Source organism: Ochotona princeps, chromosome 3 (genome assembly GCF_030435755.1).
Source record: "Ochotona princeps isolate mOchPri1 chromosome 3, mOchPri1.hap1, whole genome shotgun sequence".
NCBI classification, from domain to species: domain Eukaryota; kingdom Metazoa; phylum Chordata; class Mammalia; order Lagomorpha; family Ochotonidae; genus Ochotona; species Ochotona princeps.
In genome coordinates, this window is record NC_080834.1 from 40,530,735 (window position 1) to 40,543,204 (window position 12,470).

The following is a 12,470-nucleotide window of genomic DNA, read 5'->3' on the forward strand; positions in this document are numbered from 1 at the left end:
AAGAAATTATCCTTCCTACAGTGTTTGATCTGGGCAAGTTTGTGAAAAATCACTTGACTGTATATGTATAGATTAATTTGTCTATATATCCATTTTTAAGCTAGTACCATGTTATTTTAGTTTCTATAGCTCAATAGTATGCTTTTATTTCAAAATTTGACACCTTTAGCTTTATTTTCTGTCTATCAGGATAATTTTTTTATGACTCATGATTTTATATGAATCTTAGGAGGAAACAAAACACAGAACTAAATTAGAAAGAGGTGAGAAATTACAAGGATCAGCACAGAATTAAAAAAATTCAAAATAAATAAAAATATTAAAAACAGCAATTTTTAAAAAGATTAATTTTATATTTATCAGAACGTCAGGTATGAAGAAAAGGGGAGAGACAGTTAAGAAGATCTTCACTCCCCAAATGACCTCAATGGCTGGAGCTGCACTGATCCAAAGCCCAGAGCCCAGAGCCTCTTCTGGGTCTCCCACGCGGGTGCAGTGTCCCAAGGCTTTGGGCCGTCCTCAACTGCTTTCCCAGGCCAAAAGCAGGGAGATGGATGGGAATCAGGGCTGCCAGGATTGGAACCGGCACCCATATGGGATCCCGGCACATTCAAGGCTAGGGCTTTAACCACTAGGCCACCACGCTGGGCCCAAAACAGCAAATTTTAAGGTGAACAAAGCAGATAGTGCTTCAGCCAGATTAATACTGAAACCCCAGAAAAAACTCAAGTAAACAAAGTTGGAGATGAAAAAGGGCACATTAAACTGACATTACTGAAATGCAAAGGGTAAAAAGAAACCACTATGACCAACTACATACTAACAAATTGGCAAACCTCCAAGGAGTGGGTGAATTCCTGGCAACATATACCTACCATGAGTAAGTCAAGAAGGTACAAGAATCTAAACAGACCCAAGACAAGACTGAAGCAATAACTAAAAGTCTCCAATAAGCAAAAAGTCCAGAGCAGAGCCTCACAGGTTTTTTATGCACTAATGCTGAACTCACTGAAGAGTAATCAAGAGTGGCCTCGCACTATGGGTTCAATAGTTAAATTCTTACTTTGCACACCCGGGATCCCATGTGAGTACTGATTGCTGTTTCCACTGTCTTCCAATTGCACTGGTTTGTCTATATACAATACCTTCATTTTTCTAGAAACAAGTTGTGACTTGCATTTTACTTAGTCTTATGGGAGAGGACTTCAGAGAGTTTATAGAAAAAGGAAATACAAGATGAATTTATTTCAGTAGAAATCCATGCATACTTTTTTTCATAAAATACATTTTTTCTGAAGCTCCTTTGTCCAAATAAAAGCATTTCAGGATATTTGGGTGCAATGTGTATTAATATCTTTCTTCCATCTCCTTCCTTTCATTTTTGAATCTAAAATGTACTTATGCATCATCTGTTGCCTGTTAAGTTGCACATTAGCCGGACCTTACTTATGAACTAGAGGCCAGCCTGCATTTCAGACACAGAGGACACAGATGTAAGGATACCAGCATCCCAAGAGGTGGCTAACCTCACTGCACAACAGCACGCATCCCTTAACTGACATCTTAACGGTCTGGCCAAAGCCCAGGCTTTATTTTTAGTTTTTTGTTTGAAAGGCAGCTTTGAAAAAAAGGTGTTTTTTTTTTTTTTTCAAATTTTTTTTGAGAGGCAGATTTTACAGAGAAGAGGAGACACGGTTTTGCTTTCAACTGGTCTACCTCCAAGATGGCTAAAATGGCTCAACCTGAGCCCATCCAAAGCCAGGAGCCAGGAGCCAGGAGCCAGGATGTTCTTCAGGGTCCTTCATGTGGGTTCAGGAGCCCAAGGACTTGTACCATCCTCCACTGCTTTCTCAGGCCGTAAGCAGGCAGCTGGATCAGAAGTGGAGCAGCCAGAGTACAAACCGGCTGCCGTCTGAGATACTGATTGTACAAGGAGAAGCTTACCTACTACGGCGTAATGCTGGCCCCAGGATTCCAATGTTCTAAACCACTCAGTAACCCCATGGTTTTTATGAGAGCATTCCAATTCATAGCTAAAGTAACTGTCAGAAGCTAAGGATTTATTGTTCGCATTTTTACCTGTTTTTTGTTTGTCTTATTCTTTCATTTCTCTTCTTCTGATTTGCTATTATTATTATTATGTATTTTTGGTGAGGTTTCCCCCCCCCAGACTCATTTTCTTTATTCCTTTCTATTTCCCTTTTGTGTAATTTATAAAGGTATTTTCTTTAGATTCTCAACTAGTTTGTGCAAACTGTCTCACTGTTCTAACACTCCAATTCATATTAGCTTCCCCACACTGCATGACTTGATTCTCTAATTTACATATATTTATACTATACATCAATTTACATAATTTCATCATCAAAAATGTTAAGACTTTTGTTTTTATCTCATATGAAGTTAAAAGTCATTTCCCAAAATGTGTAGTATTATGGCAGCCTTCCTTCAATTTCTTTACCATGTAGTGAGTTCCCACTTTCTGGAGCTCTATTCTGATTATTTAGTGCCATTTCATTTCCACTTGAATAATTCTCCTTGGAATGTCCATAAGGTTACCAACCCTGTTACTGATAAACTCCTTGCCACTTGTCTAAGAAAATATTTATTTCCCTTTCGGCTTTTTAAAAGTATGTTTAAAAATTGAAAAAAAAAAAAAAAACAAAGAATGGAGTTTCAGGAGAGAGCTATGTAGACACAGAAAGAGACCTTCCATCTGCAGTCTGGCTCGCTTCCCAATGCCCAAATGCGCAATCAATGAGACTAAAGCCAGAAGCCTGGAACTCCGTAATGGTCCTTCATGTATGTGGCAAGTGTCCAGATACTTTTGCTGTCTTCCTGGGAACATTAGCAGGCAGCTGGATTGGAAACAGAGCAGCCAGGACTCTAAAGCAGCACTCTGACTTACCAGAGACACCGTCCCATGCAGCACTTAAACCATTGCAGTGAGTAGCCCACTCTCATTTTTGAATAACAAATTTACTCATATCATATTCTTGCTTAACAGTGTTTATTTTTCTTTTAACACTCGGAATACATTATCCCATTGCCTTTGGTTTTCAAGTTTTCTGATGAAAATCTCCAGAAAGCATGATAACCTACAAGCTAATTAACAGCATGACTAACGCTTGGGCAACAATTACATAGCAAACCCCTTACAAAGAGAAACTGGAAATTGTGTGTTCTTGTGTGCTGATAACAGTCACTTTTTGTTCTCTGCAGTCCCAGAGGTTCATCCCTGACAGGCCCTGTCAGCTCTCAGGATTCTGTGGTTTAGAAGCCAGTTTTTCTGGTGGAAGCTGTAAAAGTTGAAATGCTGGGGACGGCACGGTAGCCTAGCGGCTAAAGTCCTCACCTTGAACACACCTGGATCCCATATGGGCACCAGTTCTAATCCCAGCAGCTCCGCTTCCCATCCAGCTCCCTGCTTGTGTCCTGGGAAAGCAGTCAAGGACGGCCCAAAGCCTTGGGTCCCGTACCTGCGTGGGAGACCTGGAGGAAGCTCCTGGCTCCTGGCTTCAGATCGGCTTGGCACCTACTGTTGCGACCACTTGAGGAGTGAATCATCGGGCGGAAGATCTTCCTCTGTCTCTCCTCCTCTCTGTATATCTGACTTTGCAATAAAAATAAATAAATCTTTTAAAAAAAAGTTGACGTGCTTGCTGATGGTGTCATACAAAAGCATCACTACTCAGAAGCAAGCTGCAGTTACCAGAAAAGCTGTCTGGTTTCTTTCTTTAGTTTAATACAGAAATAAAATCCAGGAATTGGTTGCAGATAGAAAAGTTTATTTGCAAAGTGACCAGGTGATTGTAGAAAGGAAGAAGAAAGAGGACAGCATGTCCTGGGAGAGGGCCAGGAGATGGGGTGCCTCTCAAAAAGATAGGGAGAGACACCATAGGTTTTCAGAAAGGTCTTGGGATTTTAAACCTTCCCTGAACCCTGCTTGTCTGGGCAGGAACTTGAGGGGAAGATGTACCCCACTGGTGTCTTGCAAGCAGTTGGGAAATGGCTAGACAACTTTTGTGCCATCCACTTGCAGGTGTAGCTAAGATTTTATCAGGCTTGGACAGCTCAGCTGGAAATGCAGGATTTTTTCCCAAATGAAAGGTGCTGTGCATGCTGGGATTTCCTACCAATCATGTTGTTAACCCTACTGGAAGATGGGATCTCTCATTAAATGTCTACGTATTCTTAGCACTGACTGTGTGCAAATGTTTATTTAGTTGGAAGGAAAATTAGGCCTCTCCTAATCTACTAGTCTGTGGATATTCTCTGCTTAGCAGACTTGAAATTTTATTGAATTGCAATACTTTTTAGAAAGACAAAACAGTTCAAATTTGACAGTTTTGAAACATTCACTGTTTATAAATTTTACCATTTTGAGTAGTAAGAAGAGATTAAGCACAAAGAAAATCTAGCAAGTGCTATATGTACACAGAGAATTCAATACAAGCAAAATTTATCAGAAGTAATCAAAACCAGTGAGTTGCTGAAAAAATAATTTAACATAAATTTTACTCACTTTGCTATTAATATTCAACAGAAAACTATTTTAAATAAATAATATTTTAATCATTACAACAAATGTTATGTAGTTTTTAGGGCAAAGTATACCAAAATCTATGGAATTGCATGTGGCATAACTGGCAACAAAATACTATAAAATTTTATTTAAAACATTTCAAAACGTTATAAGTTAAATGAGGTTGTACAGTCATGAACAACTCGTAACATCAAGTATATCAAGGCAGCAAATGATGGATGAACTGAAATTATTTCTAATGAAAATCTTTAACAGTATTTTAGGTGAGGCTTAAAAAAGTGACTTAAAACATTTTAGAAGAGCAAAAGAATCATGCATCCATATCTATATCTGGGTATTGATATATGCATGGCTATCTGGAAGAAATAATGACTTATGATTGATGGAAGGGATGTTCTTTACTGCATATTAAGCTTATTACTTAAATTTACTGATAAAACAAGACAGAATTATTGTAGAAATAAACAAGTAGATAAATTAGATAATATAAAGTGATGGGCAGAAAGGGAGCTATTTGGTCATTGTAACTTTGTTCAATCACAAATGAGGAAGAAATGATGGAACCATTTAATTCCTTGTAAGATGTTGATTAGTAACACACCCTATCCTATTATTTAGCAATTCTATCTCTAGGTACATTACCTAAAGGAATTGGGACACTTACACAAAATGAAACACATAGAAAATTAATGTTTCACCAGCAAATGAAAGAGTAAAGAAGCTGTGATCTGTTCCTATATAAAATAATATAAAACCACAGGTGATACAAGATGAAATCCAATTTCCCTAAGGTCAAATAATAATCATATTGCAAGTTCTATGTCCTCACTGAAGAGCATGATCGTATTGGTAGCGACCTGGGCTCCACAATGTCGTGCATTGAGTTGGCCCCTGGCATACCAGCAGACCTTTTCAGAGTCCAATTTGGGTCGTAGCTCTTCTGCTTCAAGTTCAGTGTTCTAGTCATCTCCCTGAGAAACTGCAAATGATGCCTTGAAGCGTTTGTGTTTGTGTAACCCGCATAAGGGACTCAGATGGAATTTCTGGCTGTTGCAAACATTGAAACACATAATCAATAGATGGAATTCTCCCTGTGTATTTTTTCAAATAAACAAGTCTTTTGAAGAAATGAAGAGCCTCTAACGAAATATACTGGACTGAAAACCTAAGCTCTAATAATAAAATAGAGTGAACACTGTCACATGAATACATTCAACTTCTCTATTGTTTTATGAAGCTTTAGGAATCACAGTTCTCCAACATGGAGCATTGTTAAAATTTGGTATTCAGTTCAGTGCTTACAGCTAATATTCTAACAGGAGATGACCTGAATTACTTCCATATCATTAGCATTCTGTTTGCTTCCATAATGATTTCTGCATGATTTTAGATGTAGTAAGACTATTGTGTAGAATATAAATACAAAATTGATAAGAAAAACGCACTACAAAAAACGCCTGTTATTTTCAATAGATAAGACCGTGATAACTTTCCAAACTCCTTTCTAAGTCTGTAGCATATAAAATAATAATTATTCTTTTTTCTATAATGCATTATCCTACAGCCAGAGAACAAACAGATTAAATTATTTATTTAAAAGGAAAGAATAAGATCATTGGTACAGTGCCTTTTTCTTTCCTAGGTTTCGAGTTCCAAAAACCATCAGACATTTTTTACCCTGGAGCTCTAGTAAGCAGCAGAGGTCATTAATACAAGGTTATTACAGCAAACGCCCAAGGGAGGATACGCACTCATGTAGAAATAATTTAAATGGCCACAGAAGCACATATCAATTTAGCATGATCCCAGATGACACCTTTCTACATATTGCAGAATACTTCCCAAAGTTCCGCTTAGGAAGAGGGGCAGTGCACTTTCACTTCAAAATCAGGTAAACAAATAAGGAAATTGGAAGTCTGTCACACCACCACCACACATGTGCCATGTCCAGAAGCACACAGGTGTCTTCAGACCTGCCTATGCCTGCCCAAAATAAAAGCCCGATCCCATGGTGCAGTCTCATTTCTGATCCCAATTCTAGTGTCATGCCAATGGTTACGGACCAAATGTTTGAACCCCTGTTTCTACCATTAGAGAACCTGACTGAGAGGCTGTCTGGTCTGGCCCACCTCTGGCTGCTGTGGGCTCTTGGGGAGTTCAATGGATGACCGAGAACCTTCCATTGCTATCTGTGTCTGTCACCGTCTTTGAAATAAATGCGTTAAACAAATCTTTAAATAAAGCTTGACCATGAGAGTCTCATACTCCATGTGAGACAACGTTGGTGGAAATTTCTCTTTAGTCTAAATCTGCTGCTTGACATGAGATGTGCAATTTTAGCCCTCAATGCTAAGTTGATAGTAAAGATGACTACCTCTGGCAGATTTGTGCTGGAGATGCAAGTTTAACTAATATTTCAAGTACAGCATCTAGCAGGGTGAAAAGCAGGGTGCAGAAACAAACCAAAAATTCTCCTTTGCTCAGGCTACGTAAAACTCCAATTTTTGACAAATACTAAGCAAATATTTAAACCCTGTTCAATTGAATGAATTAATGTCAACTATATATTAGGAACTATGATAGGTGAATTTGAAATAGCTTGGGATCTCAATGAATTTAAGGTCTAGTGCGGAAGAAGCAAAGAAAAATCATCCAAGAGCAGGGAAACTGAATCCAACAAAATGATGGATGGAAGATTCCAGGAAAAAAATTTGTTATGTACTAAAAGGTAAATAAGAACAAGGCATTTTTTTTCAAGCTGGGAAAGACTTTCCAGGCAGAGAGAATAAGCCCAGAGCATGCGCACGCATGTGTGTGTGTGTGTCTAAGAAACATAAAATCTTCAACTGAGTACCAACTTCAAGGCATAAATGTCAGGCAAAGATTTAAAAAATAAAGCTTTTGAGATAGGCAAGGTCTGGATCACGGGGACTTTGCACAGTATGGGCAGAAATAAAGATCCTTAAATGGATTATTTTAAAGGTCAGATTTATTTGGAGTAGTTTTTTTTTTTTTTTTTTTTTTTTTTCCTGTTGGTGGATGGATTTCAAAAAAGGTTAAGCCAGGAAAATTGGAGCCCAATTAGAGAGCTATTACAAAAAGTTCAGGTGAGAGTCAATGAGAGTCTCCAGGGGGAAGGACAGTAAGAGTCTAGAAATATTTAGAGTGAATAGTAGAGGACTGGTGTGCAAAGCCTGAGAGAGCAGGCGAAGGCCAAACCACAGGCCTGTTGCTTGGGCGGCTGTGTGGTTGGAGGTTTCCTGACCAGTAGCCTGGAGCGCAGACGACAGAGCAACAGCGTCAGAGAAAAACTGGGGAAACAGCATGGGTTGATTTTCAGGAGCCGTAGAAGAATGAGGGTCACATATTCTGAGGTCATCAACCTGTTTTACTAAAAACAGAAACAAAACAAAACATCTGCAAAAAGGGATGCAGCATTGAGAGAATTTGGAGTTAGAAGGAAAGAGTTTTTGAGCCACGCTCATGCAAAACTTTGTGCTGGGAAAAATGCTAGGACAAATGGGGCCTGCATGGTAGCACAACAGGTTAAGCAGTCATCTGCTGTCCAGACTGAGAGCTACCTGCTGCGCTTCCAATTCAGCCCCGTTAAGGACCTTGGCAAAGCAGTGGAAGAGCGCCAAAGGTTGTAGATACAATTCTAGGCTCCTAGCTCAACAGGGCCTAGCCACAGCTGATGCAGCCCTGTGGGGAGAGAAGAGGCAGATGGACAATCTCTCTCTCTCTCTCTCTCTCTCTCTCTCTCTCTCTCTCTCTAATTCTGCCTCCAAAAAAAGAAAATGCATCTCAAATACATACGCAAGGAAAAGTGTATTTAAAAGCTTAGATGAGCAACCAGAGTCCTTTTCTAAATTCTAGTGGAGAGGAATTTTCCTCAGTCGGCAGCCTGTATTTAATGAGCTTTCATGGTGCAGCAGAACATAGTCTGTTGTCATAAAAAGTTTTCTAACACCAATGTTCACTTATCTTAACAGTGCTCATCTGTACTTCAATGCCTTCTTCTGAAACAAACAAAATGCCGTAATTAAAAACACAAACCACCAACAAAGTTTTTAAAACTGCTTTTATTTATTTAAAATTTATTTGTTTGAGGGCCCAGCATGGTAGACTAGTGATTAAAATCCTCACCTTTCTTGCACCGGGATCCCATGTGAGCGCTGGTACGTGTGTTCCAGCTGCTCCACTTCCCATCCAGCTCCCTGCTTGTGGCCTGGGAAAGCAGGTGAGGACGGGCCAAAGCCTTGGGACCCTACCCTCTTGTGGGAGACCCAGAAGATGCTCCTGGCTCCTGGCTTAGGATCAGCTCAGCTCTGACCATTGAGGCCACTTGGGGAGTGAATCAACAGAAGGAAGATATTCCTCTCTGTATCTCCTTCTCTGTAAATATTTCTAATAAAAGTAAATAAGTCTTTTTAAAAATTATGTATTTTATAGAGCAAGAGAGAAAAAGATAGGGTGAGAAAGCATTTCCATCTGTTTACTCCTGAAATGCCAGGTCCACCATGTGAAAGGCAGGGATCCGATATCCTAACCAAGCAAGCAAGAGTTGGGAGTCAGAGTCACAAAAAATACTCAGGTATTGTGATGTGGGCATATTAGCCAGCCCCCATTTTTTTTTCCAAGATTTATTTTTTTATTGCAAAGTCAGAAATACAGAGAGAGGGAGAGACAGAGAGGAAGATCTTCCATCCGATGAGTCACTCCCCAAGTGAGCACAATGGCCGGTGCTCCGTCAATCCAAAGCCAGGAGCCAGGAACTTCCTCCAGGTCTCCCACACAGGTGCGTAATCCCAAGGCTTTGGGCCAGCCTCGAGTGCTTTCTCAAGCCACAGGCACAAAGCTGGATGAGAAGCGGGGCTGTAGGGATTAGAACAGGCACCCATAGGGGATCCTGGTGCAGTCACGGTGAGGACTTTAGCCACTAGGCTGCCATGCCAGACCCTTAACAAGAATCTTAACTGCTAAGTTGTACATCTTTCCCATACATGTCTTACTCCAGTAAATCGTCCATGTGATGTTGGGGCGCCTAAGTAATCCCTGGCATCTTCTATAACATGATGTGTAACCTCAATGCCTGCATATCAATGCATTATTCTAAAAACAGGGAAAGAAATTGAGAGTTTGAGGTATAAGTTCAATTGAACACCACAAATAAATGTCTTTTTAAAGACTCTTCAGTGAAAAAGATAGGAAGAATGTATTTAATCTTTTTAACTTGAACACACACAACAAAGACAATGTGCCTCCCTCTTGTTAGGCTAGGCACAGAAGGAAGGAGAACCAGGATTCAGTACTTCAGTGTCTCATAGTCTGGGAGGGCATCCATCAGTGAGGCAATCCTTATGATGGAACAACATCCCAAGAAGGACACGTAAGAGCAGTGAGGGCTCAGGGAAGTCATGCAACTTGTGTTGGTTCATTATTAACAAAACCATCAATTTTAATGTGACACTAGATTAGAGATTAACGTTTTGTAAATTAAAATATGACACTATTAATAGTCACGATTTCAAAACACTATTCCGGGCCCAGCACGGTAGCCTACTGGCTACAGTCCTTGCCTTGCATCCGCTAGGATCGCATATGGTCACCGGTTCTAATCCCGACAGCCCCGCTTCCCATCCAGCTCCCTGTTTGTGGCCTGGGAAAGCAGTCCAAAATGGCCAAAGTCCTTGGGGACCCTGCACCTATGTGGGAGACCCGGAAGAGGCTCCAGGTTCCTGATTTCGGATTGGTTCAGCTCCAGCCGATGTGGCTGCTTTGGGAGTGAATCATTGGATAGAAGATCTTCCTCTCTTTCTCTTTCTTTTTGTATATCTGACTTTCCAATGAAAAATAAAAATAAATCTTAAAAAAATGTGTTTCATTTGGTCAATCCTAATTTCACATTGAAGAAGTAGGCACTCATTTTGGTTTAGTTAGAGATTCGTGTTTGCTCTCGTCTTCCAAAATACAACTAGTGCAATATTTAGAAGCGGAAACTGTTGTTTGTTTATGGAAATGATGAATAGGAAATCTGTGATTGTTGTAAAATTTTAAGAAAAATGTTACTTAGAAAATTTAATTCAAAGTACGCTAAATTTTTGTAAGTAAATACAGATCAAATTAGCATGTTTAAGTATTATGTATGCAGTATTTCCACAGAAAGCTGTAAAAAAAAAGAATAATTTTTAAATTTTAACGCCATTTCCCTCATGGGCAGAGCTCATCGAAAAGGCGATTTTATAAATACTCTCTGTAAGTTGAATAAATGCATCAATTCCTTTCAAAAGTCACATCTTATCTCCCTATATTCTACTTGATTTAGAGAAAGAAGGCTACTGATTTACAGGGTTTCTTCTGCTGCCCCAGGGGAGGCACAGACCACAACAAATGAGAAGGTCCAGACAAGGAGAACTAGCCTGAACTCACGAGCAGGCGAAATGGAAGAATGTTGCTAGCACCATTTTATTTGGGGTTCATAAAGGCAGTCTCCATAGCAACATCATTTTCACAAGGCACAGAAATGCTGTATTTTATTTTTTAATGGAAAAGCCGAGGACTGGATTATCAGCTCTTGCCTGGATTCTGTTTTTCCTATGCCCTCAGGCAGGATCGATTACATTCAAAGAAGCATTAAGGATTGAGAAGTGGCTCTGTTTCTGTCAGATGTATATCACATTAGAGAACTGGTACCAAATTTGAGAGAAATTGTTCTTGAATTAAAAGTGCCTTGTTTGAATCTCACTCATAGAACTTAGGAGCTAGAGATGGAAACATGATTGTACAAATCATAAAATAAACACTTTAATAGGTGTGTAAAATCCACTTTACATGATTAAATAGCTTAGGAAACATCTGACCTCTCTTTGATTTCCAACTTGCTTTGAGACCGAATTTTAAAGAATGGTTATCGTGTGTGTGTGTGTGTGTGTGTGTGTGTGTGTGTGTGTGTATAACTAGTATAAACATAAATCTCATTCCTCTAGATGACATTATTTGGAAACATAGTTTGTTTCTTTATGAAACTAACAGTATCAGAAAAAAAATAGGACGATTGGTGGTAACTGCTTTTTCAGGGGGAAAGTAAACGGTTTCTAGAACCGCTTAAACCTAATTGTATGCTTTATGTAACAGGTACTCCCCACACACATTTCAGCAAAGTTTGAGAATTAACTAGTCCCCCAAACGTTACAAGCACAAAAAAGCAGAGTTGAATACATCGATATCAATGTAGAATTCCAGACCAAAAATTGTTAAATAAAGAAAAATGATACACTTGTGTAAGGACTGTAATTCAGTGAAGAGAACATTTATGAATATCTATATTCACATAATATGGCATCCACATTTCAACTGCACACATTTGTTTACAAATGTATATATATAGTCTGCATATAAGAAGAAAGACATAGTATTTATCTTCTGTGTCTCTCTTCTTTCACTTAACATACTAATGTTCAATCCCATTTCATTACTGATGTCAGGATATACCTCCTTTTCTGAGTGAATGATATTCCTTTGTGCATATAGAACACTTTCTTTATCCAGCCATACACTGATGATCTTCTAGGCTGATTGGCCGAAAACATTTCCACTCAGATCTAGCAGCAGCCATGAATGTCTACTCTCACCACGGCTATCCCTGTAGTTCCAGAATCTTTGACAGAGCCATAAAGGCAAGATGAGCAAAGAGAAGAAAATAATTCTTTATCTTTTTTGTTCTTTCTTTGTGTTTTCTTTATACAAAGAAGATGTATTTTATGTATTTCACATACACGTTTTGAGAGCATAGTGATGCTTCCCTATGCTACCCTACTTCTCCCATGCCGCCTCTGCTTCTTTTCTTATTTTCTTTTAAATTCCTACAATGTTTTCAATGTCTTTATAATTATGAACTTAATCCTTCACTAAAGAATTCAACAAA